We start from the raw sequence: 17827 nt of genomic DNA, 5'->3' as shown, positions 1-17827 counted from the left end.
AGTTCATTGATCTCTGGACAGGCGCCAATGAGTGCTGATATCACAAAAAGTGGAAGAAAGGTGTGGCCTTTGGCTTTATTCCTAAAATATATGATTCCTGATGAGCGCTAACCTACAAAATAAAATCACCATGGCTAGCGCAAGTATCAAAACAAACAGCCTTTACAATCCACGTTAGCAAGTGCTGCTCCTCCACATGGAGCTGTTTGTCAGACATGTCACGGTTCGTTGGAGATGCTAAAGTGATTTTTACGGCTGTGTTTACAGCCGCAGAGGCCCGTGCAGCGTGGAGAAGGTGATAATGAGAGAGGATTTGCCACAACTCAAGTCTCTGCCTTATCAGCCAGAGGGCAGTGCGCAGCCGGTGGAGAGTTTTCCTGCTACAAATCTTTTCAGCATCGCAGCCCTCCTGCCTTATCTAATGACCCTGGAAACTGTGAGCGCTGGCCTTTGATAAAGGTGCTTGTTTTGTTTTGTTTATTAACAAAAAACTACATTTCCCATCATGCAGCAGGGGAATGGAGTGAATATAGGTCAGAATCTGACTTCTGCCCTCTAAGGTGGAAAGGTTGGCAGATCAGATCAGAACAGAACAGAAGAGGAAGGAATGAAGCGGAGAGAGATTCAGTCGACCATGAAATTAAAAGATTAGTGGCAGAAGTGGACCAGTGTTCAGGAAAGCTTTGTAAAAGTGGAAACTGGTGATGGCTCAAGTGAAGTCACGTCAAATTTATTTAGAAAGTCAGGCTAAGAAAGTATCCTTTTTATACAGCTTTATACAGAGTGGTTGCATAGCTAAAATAGATTCAGCTTAATGGCAGATGCTAGCTGGTTGCTTTGGTGTTGCAAAATGTTTTTTATACTGTTGTTAGGTGGTTGCTAAGTGGTTGCTATTGTATTCCAAGCAGTTGCCATGGTGCTTCTAAGTGGTTTGTATAGTATCGCTAAGTGGATCCTAGATGGATGCTACATGCTAATATGTTGCATAGTGATTGCTAGGATGTTGCATGATTGGAGATAGCTGTCTATTTACTATTACTTAAAGATACAAGCTGTAAAGGGCTAGGAAAGTAATGTATGCTGATCTAAGCCTTAAGGTCAAGTCATGCTTTTCCTACGTAGCCGCATACCCTGCGCTGTAGCCTACATTGTAGCCTGACATGCTCCTCCACAGAAACACAACTTCGCAGCATGCAGTGATTGGCCTGCTGAGCCATGTGATCCCGCCTACACATTCCCACCTTCATGGTTTAACTACATGGGGATGCAGACACACAAATACTAAAGTATAAACACGCATTACAGTGCAGGCCACTAACACAGGCCATGCCATAGACTCAACCAAGAAGTATAAACCAGCCTTTAGCCTTAGCATCTGTTTGTTTACCAAAAAAATGTCTGCCTTTCTCTGTGTAAATTTCAAGTCATGACCTACTGTGTTTTTTGTGCTCTTAATATGGCTTTAATTTAAAGTAGTACAGTTAATGCTGTATGCTCATTTAAGAGTCATAAAACACCTAAACAATGGTTTTAAACTTTTGGATACTGCATGGGAAGTCTGGTGTGCAACAGGCATTATGCTACATTGCAAATGTTCTTGTGACATTTTATAAAATATGAAGCAGCAGCATGTATGAAGTGGAAACACTGATATGCAAAGTACAGAGATAAAGATAGGTTAAAAGTTCTCTTCCTCCTGTCTTCCCTGAGCTCTGAGGTCATACACGGATCATCTAGATAAGAGGCTTTCAGCAATGACAGTAAAAACCCAGATAAATCTCCCTCAAACTGTTAAAGCAAAAGTCAGGACATTCCTGTTGCAGATTTTCAAATTACAATCAGTATAGAATATATTTTCGAAACATTTTAAATTATATTCACTATGTAATAATCTAACTTATAACCATATTGACAGATGAAAAGAGATTAAATATGCTATATTCTTTCTATCTAGCACTTTTGCTGCATGGCTGTTGCTTTGTGGTGGTCATGTTCTACAAGGTTTGATTTCATTGAGTTTGCTAGTGTTTACTTAGTGTATGTGATTTTACAGCCATGACTCACAAATAGCTACAGTGTCAAGGGTATTAAAATTAAGACTCAGAGTTTTTACTCCATTTGCTGCAGTAACAGACACATTGAGCTATCTAATACCAGAGCCACATTAGTACAAGTCCAGTAGAGCAGTGGTTGATTAGTTCTTCCACTCACACTAGTATATACTGATCCAATGCACCCACAGCATAATGTTTGAAGACTATATTCATTTCTAACCCACACCTGACACTTTTTGACCTTAGAGACATGTGCAGCTGCGTCTGAGAATAATGTAATAGACAGTGCTTTTCTATAGAAAAGAAAAGAGAAGTGTAAGTGTGTTCACTAAAGGAAGACAACTCCAGCCATTCTAGTCGTTTTTCTTATCATTATCTCTAAAGATTACAAAGAGTTATATGTTTCCAAGAAAGATAACTTTTTTGCATACTTCCTGGTGCTGACTCAGCAGATGTGAAATAAATCGTCCCAATAATCTGAAAAACAAAAACCAGCGTCCGCACAATTTTACTGCTAGAACACAAGATTTAACTGCTTATACAGAACAAAGCGCTTCACAGCTATTCATCTTTTTAAGCACATAAACCTACGTTTTGTTGAGCAGAGGTCTGTTAACCAGATCAGCACTGAACTGTCAACCTCAATCATAACCAGCACGCCATTTTAGCATAACCACACCAAAAACCACATGACCTAAAAACACCAGCTCTGAGCTGAGACTAGCTCAGACACTCAGCAAAATGCTGATAATTATATCCTTATGAAGAAAAAAAACTGTGAAGATTTAAATCCTAATAACAGAATTAATTTCTAATAAAAAAATATCTCTAGAATAGACTTCTAATAACATGTTTCAGTATTAATTTTTAATAAAATGACCCAAAAATTATTTGCTATTGCATTAATGTTTAGAATAAAGTTGTATTACAATTTATATTCAGAATAAAGGTGGAATAAAATGGCTTAGATTGAATTTCTATAAAAAATGATATAAGTATTAAGTTATAATAATAAACTATAATCAGTAATAATATAAACAGAATGAAGTTCTAATAAAATAATATCCAGAATGATATATAATAATAAATAAATAAATAATAAATCTCATATAATTATCTAGTATCCAGTATAAAGTTATAATAAAATGGTCCAGAAATAATTTCTAATGAAATAAATATCCAAATAAATTCAAATAAATTAACCTGATTGAATTTCTAATAAAAATATTATCCAGATTAAAGTTTTAATGTAATAGTCCAGAATGAATTTCAACTAAATAAAAATTCTAATAAAAAAAATCTAAAGAAAAAAGAATATTTAGAAGATAATTCTAGTAAAACATGAGTGAGTATAGATTTAAAAATAGGCATTATTACACACATTATCAGCCACTAATATCAGGTTAAGAATTGCAATTATTAAAATATGAGCAGTATATATTCTTCAGGTAATACAGGCTATTTTAAGCTGAATGTAAGACTCTTGTAATTCTGCAGGTCTTGCCCCTGGGGGGCGCCGAAGTATACAAAACTTTAAATCTTAAAAAAAAAAAAAAATCTTTCAGTTAAATGAGCACTGGACTTTAATCTACACAGATTTCTCTCCTGAAACCCTTTTATTTGGGTGAGTAAAGCGCCTCCGTTTATTTACAGCACCCTTAGATTTCCACAATTTTGACAGAAATTGCTAATAATGCAGAGCAGCGAAGCAACAAGCAGAGCAGCAATGAAACTATTTTAACTCGCGGAGTGTTTATAACCAAACAGATCGCATTTTCTCGTCCTCTTTTACTCAAAATCTTTCAATTAACAGTGATAATGGAACTGTGGTTTAATCGCAATAATACACTCGAGGTTTGTTCTATCTAATGCACTGCTGTGCTGATCTACAGTACTCGGCCTTCGGCCTCATACCTACGACCACGTCCCAGCAGTGCCAATATTACACGTTCGTGTATTATTGCTTAAATAACTTTGAGATGTTTTCCAAAACTCTACAAGTAAAAAATCTATATTAAATAAATGAGGACATTTTAAAGTATTACTGTTACTCAACAGTCAGCCTTACTGCTTTTATATATATATATATATATATATATATATATATATATATATATATATATATATATATATATATATATACATTTTATCTCTCTGTCTCTGATTGCTGTGTGTGTAAAGTGAGCAGTAGAGAAGTGAGGCAGAGCACGAGGATTCAGCACAGCTCTGTGAGAGAGCAGGAGGAGCAGGGAGGCAGAAGGAGGGAGGGGGGGAGCAGTTAAAGATACAGAGCTCCTCTCAGCGCGCTGTTAGCTTTAGCTGCCGCTCTGCCTCATTTCCGCCTGCCTGGTCGCGCCCCCTCCGCCTGCCTGCGCACTGCTGGAGCTAAGCTTGCAGGCCATGGCCCAGTAACCCAGATTCACCAGCGCAGGAGCTCCGTAACAGCCCCGTTACCTAACACACACAAACTCATACACACACCTTGTAAAATTAGAGAAAACGCTCTGATGTTTTTGCGTTCGTTTAAGGTCAGGGCTGATCATCTCCTCTACCGCGAGCTCTTTCTGAAGAGTGCCACTAAAAGGACATATTTAAAAGCCTCCCACAACAGAGAGATAGGTAGAGAGAGAGACAGACAAACAGATAGAAAGAGAAATAGAGATAGAGACAGACAGACACAGAGAGAGTAAGTGAGAGATAAAGACAGAGAAGGACATACAGACAGACCCAGAGAGAGAGAGAGAGAGAGAGAGAGAGTGATATTGTGTGATGAAATGACTGAATCATCCTAATTGGATAACCAGTAGTGGACTATTTTTGAACGTCTGTTTCTAAGTAGGTAACAGATCATCTACATTTAGAATTGGCTCGACGCCATTGTTACGTCACAATTAGATTAGAATAGAAACAGGTTATTCTTATTCTATTCAAAACTTCTCGTAAAGTAGTAATATAATAAACTATTTCACCCAAAACCCATTATATATCACTGTTTAAATCTCAATCACTGAATCACTGAAAGTGTTGATCAGCACATCATCTCCAGGCACAGCAGAGTGCTTGCTACTACATTTGCCTGCAACTAGGTTAGTGGAGCTCCGTATGACCCCGCATTGTGCTGATGTACTGAGCTGGGTTTTTAATGTGGTCTATAGAACACTCTGAGCAAAAAATGGTTCTTTAACTTCTTTAACGTTACAAAACCTTTTATCCACAATAGATTGTCTTAGTACTTAATAACCATTAAATGACATTTTATATTGTCTGTACTCATAAAATCACATTAGCGATGAGAATGTTTCATCAGATATTATAAAGAAACATAAACGTAAATGTGGCTCTTGGTAACTCTTGACAGCAGTTCATTCTTTAGCCAGTCTGTTCTTTTTCACAGCAGTTTTTGTTTTAGTGTTTTAGCCTCTAATTTTGCCCACTGCCCATTCTGCCCATTCTCCTATTTCCACATTTCAGGTTGCCAGGTATGAAACACATAAGCAAGAAAACACAGTGTTGCAGACTAAGCATCCTTCTAAAATGTTTCAATGTAACCCAATGAACAGAGGGAGATATACAGCACTTTTCCACCAAAAAAACTCTCTTTGGTTTTTAAACCAGTTCTGTTCGGGATTTTCAGTGAACCAGCCCTCGTTTCCAACAGTTTTAGTGAAACCACCAAAACGTCACATCATACCTCATCAACAGAGGGAGTTGCACAGTGCCGATGAACATGGTACGCAATGAAGAACCTAGCATTCGTTGGTTCCCACTGCGAACAAATATTTCTAGTTCCAGAATCTACTTTTGTTGGTGGAGGTGTGGCGAACGGTTAAAAATTAGGTTTGCAAACCAGAATGTTGCCGGTTCCACATTGGTGGAAAGGCGTTAATAAAGGGAGACTTAGAGCCCAGAAGGACAACAAGACAATGCTGTAAAGCAGTGAAACTGTGTTCTCTGGAATGAAAGTGCTCCATTTAATACTTTAAGGATGAGTTGTGGAGTTAAGGATGAGGGTCGTGATCATGCAACATACTGTCCTTAATAATGCTTTTGTCATTAAATGCTATTAAATTCTGAAAACTGTGCTCCAAAATCTGGTAGAAAGCCTTCCCTGGACAGTAGAGACAGTAACATGCTTTCAGAAGAAGCAATGAATAAGCAGGTGTTCCAGTACTTTATATATAATGTATCTTGAAAATGTCTTTATGTATCTCCATATAATGTTTTACCCATATCGAACAGTCCTGAATGAACACTCCATTGTTCAGGAGAACCTTGGTGAAGATAAAGGCCAAACAAACAGAAGCTAAGAGATGGAAAAAGAGAGTGAGCTGTTCCTTGTTGCTATTCCTTGTTGCCTCACTCACTCTATTTCTTTTCCTCTCTATGTATTTTACACCTGAATAACAGCAAGGCTGTATTGTGTCCATCTTTAATGTAAATGAAGCTGAAATACATCCATCAGAATAAACAGATTGCAATGCTAAAGCTGACAGGCCCAATAAATGCTTTACCTTGTCTGAAAATACAACCTAACCCCAGTCTACCTCACAGTATACAGGCCAGCTGCCCTGAGATCCAGCCATCTGATAAAGCACTCACATTCCAGGTCAGGTCTGTCTGTTGTCATTTATATTTAGAATACAGTGGAATTTGTGCACTACAGAGGTAGAAAAGCAGAAGTACAGTCCAGTATATACCAATATGCCAGCAGGGATGCCAACCACTTGGTGAGCTGCTCTGTGTGTGGGCTGGTGAAAGAGCTAAACATAGAACCTGATTCAAGTATTCTAATACTGAATTGTACATTGGTCCACATTACCCAGGTGCGTGGCCATTAGCCAATCACAGACCTGCCACCTCCTTATTATAAAACATTATCACAACCACAGCGAACAAAACAAAAAAAACCTAAACTAGTAATGAGTTTAGTACAGAGAGTGAAATTAAGAAAGCATCCAAAAAGTGCCGGGGGGTCTAAAAAGGAGCTTAAAAAAATAAGATACAGTTGCAGAAGTATGCATGACACTGCACAACTTGTTTGTTTGTTGGTATAACCCAAAAAACAATGTACTGCTTTAATAAGGTATGATCATGTAGTTATTTATGTTTTATTGTTATTTATTATATGTTATATGTTATTTATGTGTATTTAATAATGAGTCTTAACATGTGAAACATGCATATTGGCTAATCTATACAAAAGCCCATGGATAAGACATTTTCCTACTTATTTTATATTTTATAGTATAAGTATGTTTATTTACATGTACTTATTTGCACTGTACTGTGTATGATATGTTTATATGTTTATATGTTATGTTGTTATATATATATGTTTCCAAGAACATACCAATAATAATAATAAAAAATAAATAAAAAAAAATAATAATAAATTGTACGACATTGTAATACTATGTACTATGAAACAGTATCATGCGATGTAAAATAATGTAATATCTGTCCAATCAGGAGATTTTCTCCACAAAAAAACAGTCAGAAACCACAACCTCCCCACTGAGGGGGTTCCTGATGCAACATGCCTACTATAGTGAAGTTTACTTAGACTCTAACTATTCATTTTAATAATGGCAATTCTTATATACATAACAGTATACCTTGGTATACCTCAGCATAACAACTGCCTTATGGGATGGTATGATGACATTTTATTATGCAGTTTTGAGCAGATGAGGATAGGTACCCCTTGGGTTCTTCCCATTCCAGTCAACCAAATTAGCAACTCACAACAGACTAAAATATGTGAGAAATATAGAGATGATTTTCTGATCTTAGAGACAAAATGACTTGTTTCTCCCCTGTTTCACAATCTGTCCACAGTAGGTTGTGAGAGTGCGGGTCAATATTTCAGCCAACTGAGCAGCTTAACAATGGGTTTAACCAGCAGATGGCGCTGTAGCTCTGAGCCATTGGCTCTCATGCATATTTCAAAGAACTTGCTGAAAGCAGGATACAGCTGACTGCACTCTGGTGACTGAGTACAGAATTTCTGGCGAATACAGTAACATGTTAACTAAAAAGTATGCTCATATCCAGGCCTGTTTTTTTTTTTACTCGGATGCTTTTTCCCCTTCATTAATTGCCAAAAAACGTCATTGGTGGAAATAAAAAAAGAAATGCTAGCCTGTGTTTGTGGAAAATTAGCTTGTTCTAATCTATTACCTTCAGAACGTCCAACACTGCTCCACTGAGAGATCTGATTTGATCAAAAACAAAGATTTTAAAGGACGTTCTGCCAGCAGAAGAAACTGGAGACAGTAAAGAGCAGAATTAGTTATTGGAATTGGAACTGAAGAAGATTTCATTTGTATTAGACATTCAACAGTATTCCCAGGTTTTCCGTACATTTTTTCCAGCAGAATTCTCAAATAGGAATTACGGCATGCCGCAGCAATGCATGGAGAGCTTCATGTTTTCCCCAACTGATTTGTGGTGTTACTGTAAAAAATCCATTTTAGAAAGCTGCTAATCGTGGATGTAAATAGGTTTCCATCTATAAGGTATTAAAACACACTTGCTATGCCGGTTAATTCTAACATACAAATCAACAGACACCAGCAAAGACTAGCAATTTGATGAGTAATGGGGGAGAGGGAGGGCCACCTCTGGATTCTGGATGGGTATTTTATTCAATCAAGTTAATCTTTCATAAATTTTGACACAGTGACATGTACACCTGCATCAGCCAATAGCTGAGAAATTAAGAGCTGTCACATCCACAGCTGCATAATCCAGCCTTAATATAGCAGAGCAGCAACCAGTTAGATCAAATTATCTAAAATCAGTTAAAAGACACATATTTTTGCAGCCTTTGATGGAAAGATCAAAAACCACTTGTTGCTTACAAAGTTTCATGTGTGAATGAGTTTCCTGCTTGCACGCCCACAACAAACAAGCAGGATGCATCCTTGTGTGTTTCTCATGCATATCGAAGATGTTGTGCAAATACTGATATATGTGGCGTGAGACCGGAGACAGGACAGCAATGCATGTTTGATATTTAGTAGATTATTTAGAGTTATTTATGTCATGCCCTGTCAAAATCTAAATTTCCTGTTATGTTGGCAATATGAAGCATGTCTCTTAGGTGTACATGTATTCTCACACTATGTTCTCGTTTACAAAAAAAAAAAAAGAAATTAATGGTAATAAAATACAGTTTATCTTGCTTTTGTTGGACCTGTATCGGGACTATTATACTAGTATAGGCCATAAGACTAAAAACACCTGTCTAATATGTGTAGGTTCTCCTCAAACCACCAAAAGAGTTTGTGCTACAATACTTTTCTATATAATTTGACCGAATAGGCTAGCTTTGGGAGCCCAATATCCTTCCTTAGAACACTTTTTTGTAGGTTCTGACCACTGCTTACCAAAAACATTCCACATTTCAAGACCTGCCAGCTCTGACACAGTTGTCTAGCCATTGCAGCTTTGGCCCTTGTCAGAGTGTCTCAGATATCTGACTAATATGTAGCTCCCACCCCTTGACAGGTGCCACTGTAACCAGATAATTAATGTTCGTTCTAGAATACTGCTCTTCTAATACTAATAAAATCCTAGAAGCTTTCAAATCAAATTCTGGGCTTTCAGCTGACACAAACAGCAGGGGAGGGTCTCCCAGGAATGTCTCTGCCAGATTTCCACACTTCCTTGGCCTGCACGATCACTAGATTTACCACCAGTCAAGCATTTATGGGACCAGCTGGGATTCCAGCTTCAGTACCTTAGGTGTGTAGAGCAGGATCTACAGGCCCAGCTGCATCAGCTTTGTGCAAGTGTGCGGCAGGATGCCATATGGAACCTACAGTATGTGCCTCTTACATATACGTACACTTACATATATCATCATAACATTCACACATATAAAGTTAAGTCCATTACGATTAATCACACTTTTTCTTGCTTAATGACTAAACTTTTGAAAATAGGTATTTAAATGTGAATAAAAGAATATGTTTTAGAAACTTTTAGATTTGTATTATTGGTGCCAATCTATAAACAAATATTGTATTAATCACAATAACATTGTGTGAATAAATCTAGGACAAAATCATTATGATATTTTTAATGCTTGTACTTAACTGTATTTTTTGGGTAGGGGCAGTAATAATGGTGTAATGTGGTTTACACCTGCCAGAGTAGATCACTTTTTTTACTGTATTATAATATCTCAGGGTAATTTTGATGTGTTTTATACTAAAATATTGTAATGTGCTGGGTTAAATTGAAAGTTTAAATGGAGAAAATAAACACTAGTGTAGCTCCATATTCCACACTCAAAAGCTTGAAAAGAGGAAACGTGCCATCTGCTGGGTGTGTTTGTGTGTGCATGACCAGGAGTGTGAGAAAGAGAGAGAGAGACCGCATAAATGTCAGCATAAATAAAATATAATCTACCTTCTGAACCTAACAGTGCGTGCTAATGTGTTATATTGCTAAAAAAAACAGCTAATGCATATTAAATGCATGTGTTAACATGCTAATAATGACCTAATGCCCTAATTTTAACCACTCATTTCTTTGTGTTTTTCTTTATGAAGTATTATTATTAATATTGGTGTTGATGTAGATGTATTACTCCATTCTTCATATCAGTTACTCGTCATGTCTTGATGGTAATCACTGAATGACAGTTCTGTAGTTAAAGGGTTTAAACCCCAAACGGCTTAAGACAGATGAGAAAATGCAAACACTGATCAAGTTGCTTCATAAAAGTGTTGGTGATTAATAATATACAACAGAAACACAAGACATTAACATGTACAAGTCTAACACACACACACACACACACACCCTGCCCGGTGAACTTTTTTTTCTCTAGGCGAAATCGAGGGCATGACGTCACTGCAGCCGGCTCCCGAGACTCCAGCCATGTGTTACATAACCGGCCACCTTTTAAGCATTGCCTTTATATTATCGCTATAAACTCATCAAATCTCCACACACAAACACACACACACGCAGGTACACATTAAAGCACACACACTATCTCTCTCTATCTCTGTTTTTTACCTCCGTAGTCTGTAGTTTGTTGTGAAGCGGCGGCGAGACGTTGTGCTGTTTAAGCACAGAAACCAGGGCAGTATAACGCTGCTCTACTTTTACTCCAGTATGGAAAATAAACCAGTACAAGTCCACCCGGTCATGCAGGGGGGCTGAATGTGTACTTTATGATCCTGGCTGTGCAGAAATGTGAGATTCTGACTGTTATACGTCTCTAAATGTGTAGTTTACACTACTAAATGTGACAACTAGAGAGGCTTATGCCGGTATCTCCATTAACGTGTAGTTTATGCCAATATGTGTGTAAAATATGTAGCTAGGTTAAAATACAGCTAACAACTGAGTAGTTAACGCTACAAAAAACAGCGTTAAACACATTAAAGGCAGTATTGTCGTTTCGCATTGAGCCTAAACCACCACAAACTGGTTTAGTGATAAAATAGCAACACTTTAAGTCAGCCACGTTGATTTTAAGTAAACACCATAAAGATAACACAAAAATAAATGAAATAAAATAAAGACTCGGTAGCAACAAGATAATCCACTGCCATTAAAGCAATCTCTCCTAGCGCGAAGTTAATACCGCTCATTAATTAACTTCAGAAAGCTGCTACATTTAAAACACACTCAACTTTTTGCACGATAAAAATGCTTAAAATAGCTTACAAAACAACAAATAACAATATAGAAAACCCAAATCCCAAAGGGCACGACCTCCTAACACACATATCATTACTATAAGCAAAAGAGAATAAAAACAGCGTTAAAAAAACACTATACTCACCCCAGCACGCCGCGCGCAAACCCAGATCCAGGTACTATCTAAAGTCGTGCTGAATGTGTGACTCTGGCTGGAGGAGGGATTTTTTTTATTATTATTTTTTTTCCCTCTTGCCTCCCTCTTTGCCTTTTTTACTCATGAAAAGCGAGTTACATAACTGGCACCGTTTCTGCGGGCAGTGAGTGACTTTCTTTTTTTTCCCTTCATTCACTGATGTTCATTTTCCAACGCGCACGCACCTCGCTCTTTACGTCATCGTCCCGTCCCTTCTCACGGCCTAAAAAGGAAAAAGAGGAGTGGCCAATAAGGAGGCGGCGGCGCCGATTGGTCAAGAGAAAGACAGAGAGCGACAGAGCCATAGAGAGAGAGCGAGAAGAGAGGGCGTTGTATTATTTTATTTTCCCACCGGTTTTGGAGGCTCCTCCCATTAACGTTAGTACAGGCCGGCAGTAGTGCATCCTCTCAAGCAGACCGGGATTTTAGAGCGCGTTTAGGGCTGGTGGGCGGGGCTTTGGAGACCTCATCTACCCAATCCGAGCGGAGCTTTAACGGAAAACAGGTGGGAACAAGAAAAACTACCGCTCTCTCTCTCTCTTTTTTGAGCGGTGGCCAGTAAATCTCATCGGCGGAGAATTAAGGACGGCATGTCTCAATGCCTCTCTCTCATATTCTCTTTCTCTCTCTCTCTCTCTCTCTCTCTCTCTGTCTCTCTTTCTCTCTCACACACACACACACATTCTCTCTCATATATTCTCTCTTATATATATATATATCTTTCTATCTCTTAATCTCTCTCTCTCTTACTCTCACACACATTCTCTCTCATATATTCTCTCTTATATATATATATATATCTTTCTATCTCTTAATCTCTCTCTCTCTTACTCTCACACGCATTCTCTCTCACATTCTCTCGCTTATATTCTTTCTCATATTCTCTCTTTCACTCTCTCACACACACACTCTCTCATTCTCTCTATCTCTCTCACACACATTCTCTCTCACATTGTATCTCTCATATTCCATATCTCTCTATTTCTTTCTCTCTTTCATATTCTCTCGGATTATCTGTCTTTTTCGCTCTCTCATACTTTCTCATATTTTCTCTCTTTTTCACATGCACTCATATGGTCATGCACACACAAACACACACACAGCTGATGGCAATTGGCAATCTGGTGCACTAGAAAAAAAATCGGATTAAGGGGCGTAGTGGCACTGATCCAGTTTTAATGGTCAGAGGTTTGGTGATGAGAGTGGTGTTAGAATCCACATACTATACCCCTATTCCAGTTTTCCACATTGTATCCACACAAAATGTGGAACTATGTACACAAATTCAAAAACATGAAGCTCATGTGTCAATATTGTGACTCCACATTGCTAAACTCTAAGCACAATTCCATATATTCTCACTCAAATATCATTTTAAATCACAGCTTTGCAAATCGCTAAACACAAATGGCATCATGTAGTACAATGACCTTCAAATATAAAACCCTATAATTGTCAAGTAATCTCATACAAGTTGCACCTATGTAAATTTAATTAGAAGATCGTTTCAATCATTTGTATATGAAATATATATAAAAAATAAGGAATATAAGAATATAAAAGAGGCCTCAAGTGACTGATATAGGTGTTAGGCGAGATGATGGAGAAGTAGGAGCACAGAGGACGAGGAAGGCAAAGACGAGGCAATCTTTCAAGGAGAAACATCATTGGCAACCGTGCCATTGTCGATGTCCCTGGGTAGCGTGGTGGAAACATCACCATGTGTGCTGCCATTGGTCAACATGTGTGCTGTCATTGGTCGACATGTGTGCTGTCATTGGTCAGCATGTTCAACCATGCACAACTTGGTCCTTATAACACTCCTCGTTTGGTATAATTTCTTGATAATCCCACAGGAAGAAGAACCAGTGCAGCCCAGAGCATGCATTTGATTATGTTCAGTGGCCTCATGAAGTCAAAAACATAACCAAATACTTCTGATAATAGTGCTTTAAATTAATCTTGTCGGTTTTTATTTGATGCTCTGCGAGAGATAAGCATATAAATAGCTGTGTGTGTTGTTTTGGTAGAAGGAATCAGCTTTGCTAGAGCAAAACAAAGCAGTTAATAATTTTCTGTTTGTGTTTAGAGTTTTGAGCCAAGTTTCTAGAATTTGGTGAAAAAACTGTAATGAGGGTGTAGTATGTAGTATCATCAACCCTCATTGATGAGGGTGTAAGTGATGGAGGGATTGTTTTGTGAACAAGATGAATTTGGTGGTTTTGTTGTAAATGTGTTAATATTTTTCTCTCTGTACTATGACTTATGTTTTTGGTACTCTGTTTTTATTTCTTATTTTTCCTTGGTTTTATCTTTTGAGCTGGTTGTAGCTGCTGTTTTATAATGTAAAATAAGTAATTAAAGGTGCTTAAAGTGTCTCTCTTATATTATCTCTCTTCCTCTCTCTCTTATATTCTCTTTCTTTCTTTCTCTCACACATATTCTCTTTCATATTCTTTCTCTCAATTTTCTCTCTCATATGCTCTCTCACATTCGCTCTATTTCATTCTCTTTCTAATATTATCTCTCTCAAACACACACACATCCGATTTCTTTCACAGTTTCAGATTTCATTACTTATATTTTTTATTATTTATTTTTTAATTATTATTCGCGGTATTCACTCTCTGCTGCCCCGCGTGACGTGGAAGTTCAGTGGGTAGGTTATGTAAAGGGAGGGCTGCTGTTTCGTAAGACCGCTTTATATATTTATTTATTTATTTATTTTGGCTCTGATGTAGCTGGGGCCGCGTGGAGGGGTCCTCGGCCGTGGCGTCATCTCCAGCACTGACCCCACCCTCCCTTCACATGATTAAAGTCGGATTCATTCAGGCCAAAAACGTAAAAAAATCCACCGTCAGCATTATATCACCACTTCCGGTTATTCCCAGCACATGCTCAGTGTGTAAGGAGCTGCTGTTAGTGAGCGAGCGAAGCTCCTCCGCTCCCTCATATCCTTCTCCGCTAATGAAGCTCTCCGCTCCTCTGTGAAGGTGAGCAGGACTCGCCGCTCCGGTGGAAACGGGCGCGCGGCTCGCTCTGCCGGTGTGGTTATGTAGGTCACGCGGTGACGCGGGAGAGGAGGGAGGGGGCGCGACGTCACAGTCTACAATCCTCAGTGTATGAACTAATAACCTGTAATAATAACATCAGCGTTTGTTTAGACTGTTGTAACGAACCGGTTAACATGCAAAAGACGCCACGTCAGAATCAGCAGGTCTGCGCAGCTCCATTCAGCCGCTTTTAGAGCTTAGGTGATGAAATACAGGCAGAACAGGGTGAGCTCAGGTTAGCTCGTGCCCTTATTTAACATCATCATTTTCCTCTCATCCATATCACTGCTCTGTCTGTTAAAACACACTGATTAAACCCTGTAGCTGCTAAGTACAATGTGTAAATGTATCTGAATAATTTGACCAATTATATGGCTGTAAAATATTTTGTAATAAAGGCTTAATTTACAGAGTTCCATTCAAAGTAAAAAAAAGAAATGTTTGTCCTTTTCTGTGTAAAGTCACCATTTAGAAAAAATATACAGTATCATTCAAAAGTTTAAAACACCTTCTCATTCAGTGTTTTTATATAAATGTTTTTTCTACATTTTAAACAAATACTAAAGTCATACAGACTAAAAAGGAACACATAATAAGTCATGTAGTAACTTAAAAGTGTTAAACAAACCTAAATAACCTGGGAAGCATTTTTGTGGCTCTTATCTTGGGGTGCTGTTAACTTGCAGTTTCTGAGGCTAGTAACTCTAATGAACTTCCTGCTTCCTGGGGTGGTCCTGATGAGAGCCAGTTTTATCATAACATTTTTGATGGTTTTTGCGACTGCAGTGAGTATTCTTTCAAAGTTTTTTTTTGTTGGACTGACCTTTTCTGGACTTTTTTTTTGTTGGACTGACATTTCTTAAAGTATTTTTTTCCTTCACTTAGTTGAGTAGTTATTCCCATAATAAGAACAAGAATAAGGACATTACTCAAATAGGGTTATTCACTGTGTACCAACTCTACCTCTTCACAACTTTACAACTGATGCTCTCAAACACATTAAGATGCAAGACATTCAAGTTATTAACTCTTAAGTTCAGCACAGCTGTTAACTGAAAGCCATTCCAGGTGACTCTACCTTATGTAGCTGACTGAGAAAATCCAGCCAAGATGTGTAAAGCTGTCATCTAAGCAAAGAGTGCTACTTTGAATAATCTAAAATATAAAATATTATTCTGGAATGTTTTACATCATTCATTGTATGATTTTTTAAATATCTGAATATTGATAATAAAGCTAATGAAAACAATGAATGATACACACATAAATAAAATATGTACATAAACCTTCTGAAATGTTATTATTACGTTAACCAATAACATCAAACATGCCAGTTTCACACATCATACTAAATGTAGTGGTTGAACAGGAATAGCTCTAACAACTGTTACTCAACCAAGATGAAATCTCAATACCTGCAGTGCTGAATGAACGCACTTCATTTGTGTTCAGCCGCTGGACTTATATAAACACTACAGGTATCACTCCAACACCGTAGGTGGTCATTCATTTTTAGGCAGGCCTTTCTCTATGTGGACTCCATAATGTAAACCAAACAGGTTTGGGGGAAGGTGGATTTTACTGAAAGACACAACAGTTAATAGTTTAAAACAGGTATCATACGCTATGAATAATAGAAACAAAAACTACAGTGCTACAAAATCCACAAAAATGTGACTGATGTAAGTGCACTGTGCTCTCTGGTACTACTTTGTTTGGCCTGAGGTGATTGTTACTGCACTTCACCGTATTAAGGATACAATCCTAATTCAAAATAAGAATAAAAAAGCCCCATTTCTGCAGTCATTGTGTTAAAATCATACTGATAATGTTACAGTGTTCTGAGTAGAGCTGTCACTGTTGTAATACATTAATATACTAGTAATTTTGACAACAAGTTGAGCTTTTTTTCAATTCCAACTCATAAAAATGAAATGAACAATATCAAGTAATTTAGAGACTACTGAATATTTTATTAGAAAAAGATAAACAACCAAACATGGTGCTATGTATTACTGAAATCAACGTTTTTTATGAACACATCAAGGTTTTCCATCAAACTGAGGCATTTTTAAGTGCCTCTTAAGCACACAAACAGTTATTTGAGCAGTCATGGTTCTTTAAGGACCCTGGGAGTACTTTTCATTTAAGAATTTGTGGTAATAGAGCACTGATCACAGTGGTGCTCCTGGGTGTTTGCATGCCAACAAACTGCACCTATAATTGTAGTCAACGATTGTAGGTATAGCTAGTGCAACTATGAAGTCAACAGTCATTCTTAGTAAACATTACAATGTATTTCATTTGGAACTAGGGCCAGCATGATTTCACATAGAGTCTGCTGTGCCAATGACTATAGTAAATATGAACACCAAGCCAAAATTGTCCACCATATTGCCAAATTTGCTGCCAGAGTCTTCACAGAGAATACCCACCTCCTTCTCTCAGTTGAGTTAACAGCACCAGATGTAAAGTGATTTTTTCCCAGTTTATCCAGTAACTTTGATGTTTCAAACAGTAAAATTGCATTTTAAATATTTAATAAAAAATGTATTTCCATTAACATCAAATTACAGTACCGGAGCTCAGCTCTGTTTGCCCTGCTTCTGAGGTAAATCTAAGAATCCAGTTTAACCCCTGAGCTTTGGCGAACACCCCAGTGATATTTTACACAGTATTGAACTTGGACAATTGTTTACAAAGGGTCTCTAAACTGACCTCTAGAGTGGCAAAAAAAGAGACATGTTCTATTGGTTGCCCTTCTCATGGAAAAAAAAAAGTGCTTGCTCGCTTATGTTCCTTTTGTGTCCACTGCGTCTATGAATGGGTTTCTGCCCTTCTAATACAAAGGTTGCCTATAC

The 17827-nt window shown here is 37.7% G+C and overlaps 1 protein-coding gene across 4 annotated transcripts in view; it reads right to left on the bottom strand.

The window, feature by feature from the left end:
• The window catches only part of npas2 (neuronal PAS domain protein 2), a 95344-nt gene extending 83275 nt beyond the window's left edge, over positions 1-12069 (bottom strand). For 2 of the 4 annotated variants that reach the window (XM_022680749.2, XM_022680759.2), the window contains exon 1: positions 11863-12069. The gene's annotated coding sequence lies outside the window, so the exon portion shown is untranslated. The remainder of the gene's footprint in view (positions 1-11862) is intronic. The other 2 variants (XM_022680735.2, XM_022680765.2) reach the window with 2 other exon arrangements.
• Positions 12070-17827: the final 5758 nt, after the last annotated feature.

Source organism: Astyanax mexicanus, chromosome 1, assembly GCF_023375975.1.
Source record: "Astyanax mexicanus isolate ESR-SI-001 chromosome 1, AstMex3_surface, whole genome shotgun sequence".
NCBI lineage: Eukaryota > Metazoa > Chordata > Actinopteri > Characiformes > Acestrorhamphidae > Astyanax > Astyanax mexicanus.
This window is presented reverse-complemented; position numbering and strand designations above follow the sequence as displayed.